Below are 3,833 nucleotides of genomic sequence, written 5' to 3'. Positions count from 1 at the left end.
AGTTTCTTGGACYAGAGACAAAACGTTTCACTAAAGAAGAACCCATCCAGAGGACCTACTTATTTTTTTCTTTTTGATCCACTTACAAAGCTTCAACAATTAGTATCCTCCAGTTCCTAAATGTTTATTGAGTGTTGTTAAAAGGAAAGGTGATGTAACAATGTTGTAAACACGCTCCTGTCCCAGCTTTTTTGGAACATGTTGCAGGTATCAAATTCAAAATGAGTGACTATTTAAAAAAACATAAATAAAAAAATAAGAATAAAATTTATCCATTTGAACAATAAATATTTTGTCTTTGGATTAAGGATTTACAATTTTTTTGTTTTGTTTTTATTTATGTTTTACAAAACGTCCTAACCATTAGAATTGGGGTTGTAAAATAAAGAGGAATCCAGACTAAAGCATTGCTGTTCTGTTTTATATAGACCACAACTGAATGGTTTAATGTAAAAAAGAAAGATGTAAAAGCATGATATGTCCCCTTTAAAATAGTAACAATGTACAGGTATTTTTTTCTGGACTATTTTACTATAATTAGGGTTATTTTTCAGCAAGAGCTGTCAAGAATGATGCATTTTACTTCAGCATGGCGGTACATGTAACTTATTAAGCTGCCAAACTCTCATGTGGCTTATGACACCTTGATGATGATGATAGTCTGCTGTGCATTCATGCCCTCACTGTAATAAAATGGCTCACGCAGCTTTCTTTAACTAAAAGGAAAATGCAGATGATTTTTCTTTTTAGAAGACTTTTAGGGATGAGCTGCATTTTAATGTATCTGCTGATGTGGAAAATGTCTGCGTTGAGGGAGACAAATTCTGATACGGGATGCAATGTTGCGGAAATTATCTTCAAARGTGATTGATCTGTTTATCTTGGACTGCAGCGGGCTATGGTTTTTTTTTTTCAAAAGTTGTGATTTGGAATACAAAATCAATTTTAAATAAACATCTCTTAAGTTTTATTCCGCTCTATCATGCCATCACAAATAATTACGTCTGCTTGGTCAGTCCGGTCATTTACTCTGGTTTTGCTTAGAGTTTATTCATCTACCGTTGGATTTGTTCATGTTCTCTCTGGTTCAGTCAGTTACCTGCAGACTAACAGATGTAAAGCAACACTGGGTTACTTGATTCCATTCAGTATCTTTTTCTGTGCCTTGTTTTTAATAAAAGCTCATGAATAACTGAAGAAAAAACATGATCTTTAGAACTCTGGGCTTTATTATATATGAAAAATGTGCTCACAGAAATGTGTGACAGCAAATAACATAAATTCTATTTTGTACTGACAGAAAAATATTTAAGTAGTGATTTTCATTATGTCTTACATGAAGAATGAAAATCAATAATATGTAAAATAAAGCTTGACTTATTTTGAGCCATTTTTGTGTTTCAGCTGTCTCTTGACTTCAAATGGTTAATCAGTTGTGAGTGTTTCAAATTTGTCCACTTTTTCATGAAATACAGTATGTTGATTATGGACATACAAACACAGCCCAACACACACACATGCACGAAGACAAATACACAATTGTCCATTGCCAAAAAATGCAAGCCATAAAAGACTTGTGTTCTATTGGCCTCAGAGGTTGGAACTGATGTCAGACCCAACTTAACGGCATTCCAGTTGCAAGTTAGACAACTATTTAGATTTGCTTATTGTTCTCAATTGCTGTGATCAAGCTAACTACTATTAGCATGCAGCTTAGCATTGGTTTTCRGTGAATTCAAAATCTTTAATAGTTTGTTTGCTAAAAGTGGTTGGACAGTAGAAGCAAAAGTAGTACGGTGGCCAACACAGGCAAATGCATAGCAAATAGCTAAACACACTGCAAATGAAGAAATGCAAACACGAAAAAAGTCCAAATGAAACAGAAAGCTGCTGCAAAAGAAAAATAGTGCAATCATAAAAAATAGTCAAAAGCAAAAACATACATCCAGCAAAACCAAAGCTAAGAAAATTATGCTGCAACTATAAAACACACAAAAAAAACTGCATTATAAAAAAATGCAAACTCAGTCAATGAAACAAAAGTGCATCAGGTCACTGGTGGGACTGGTGGTCTGGGGTAGACTAGCTTTACAATAAAGTACATCAATAGCCTCAATTCACAAGCTACTTTAGTAATGTGCATTTTGAAAATGTTTTCAACGTTTTCTCTTTGTTACACCCTTTATACAATGCACTTATTATACGGATAATATTTTTGCGGTGTTAGTTTAATTATCTAATTTTTTTTACTGTTTTTAATTTTTTTTTTTTTTTTAGTTTTTGGTCAAAGTTGCAAAGAGAGCCACAATAGAGGGGAAGAAGAGCCACATGCTGAAGATTTCACTGATTTAGGTGTTAAAATCACATTTGCAGTGAGTGTTGTCCAAAACAATAGAAACATCTAAAAGTCACATCAAGGACAGGACAAAGATGCAGCACAAAGCTGATACACATTGTTTTACAGCAGATAAACCTCACAAGTATGTACTGTACCGTAAAATGTGTTTTGTSAACGTTACCACCCTTTATGCTGATGTTGCCTAAATGTGTTAATGCAAGATTAAAGATCTGTATGCAGAGAAATACACAACTACACTAAATCATTGTGTACATCTTAGTAATGTTTTGCTTAGTATGGCTTTAACACATCTCTGTCTGGTGCTGGGACTAAAGTACTTTACCAGGAGTACATTTACCTTACTGTCTTCGGAAGAGGCTGACGATTTGTTCCTTTGCTCTGTTTGGAGAGCTTTACTGACCCCGTACACAAACATCCAATTGGGATCAATAAACTGGCCAGTGCCGCCTTGAGATGTTCGCCATAAATCTCTAAGGGCCGTCATCTCCCTCATTAAATTATAAAGGATCTGTGAGCCATGAAGCACTAATAGCACTGCATCACATCAGTTGCTAAAAATAGAGATGCCTAAACAAAGGAGATTTTTTTTTTCGCCTCCTCATCCACATTGTTACTCAGAATCCTTTTCCCCTCTAAAGTTCAGCGTGCTTGTGTGCTGGCATCTGAGCCTCAACAAATCGCTAACACTACTCTGTGATGTCATAAGCTGTTCCAGAGGATAGGAACACTCTGGGTGAAGTGCTCTGTCTCTGTTGCAAGGTCCAAGGTGCATCTTGTCACTCTAATTTARTTTTGCAAATCCACTTAAAGAACATAAAGGTTGCCCTCAGCTGAAATATAAGCCATATAGATTTAAAATGTTTTTTTAATCAAACTTGTTAGACTTGGGAGGATTACATTTCTATAAAGACACATCATCAACATCATCATGTCTACAAGAGGGAGCAGCCCCACAAAGATTTTTTTTGTTTACATAAAACAATACATTCTGTTTGTTTTCCAATGACTTTCAACTGATCGTAGGTTTTCAGCGCAGTGAGAAGTGTCAGTGTGGAGATTGCTGTGCTCTCTCAGTGATGTGAAACTAATCAGGGAGAAAGAGCAGTTTCCACACTAGTGACTTTTCAAGGCCCTGTGGTATAAATATCAGCCATCTGTGAGGCCATCTGCATTGGGGTGCTATATCATGCACCAAGGCCAAACCACCAAACAAAGACAGGTTGCCTCTCGTGGCAATATCCACACTGAGAGCGAGATGAGCAACCTACCGAAATATCACGACTATCAACAATGCGTCCGCCCTCATCATGCTGACATCCATTTAAACGTAAGCAAGGCCATCTTCAAAAAAAAGCAATGATTATAACCTCATGGCTAAATCCTGTTGAATACAACAGCCTTCGCCCTGAATACAAGTCGACTTGAGAAAAAAAAGATTGTTGGGCATCTGAATTTTAAATGTAAAGTATTATTA

This window comes from Austrofundulus limnaeus, unplaced genomic scaffold, assembly GCF_001266775.1.
Source record: "Austrofundulus limnaeus strain Quisiro unplaced genomic scaffold, Austrofundulus_limnaeus-1.0 Scaffold122, whole genome shotgun sequence".
NCBI lineage: Eukaryota > Metazoa > Chordata > Actinopteri > Cyprinodontiformes > Rivulidae > Austrofundulus > Austrofundulus limnaeus.
The sequence above is the reverse complement of the archived record's forward strand: the minus strand, read 5'-3'. Positions refer to the sequence as shown.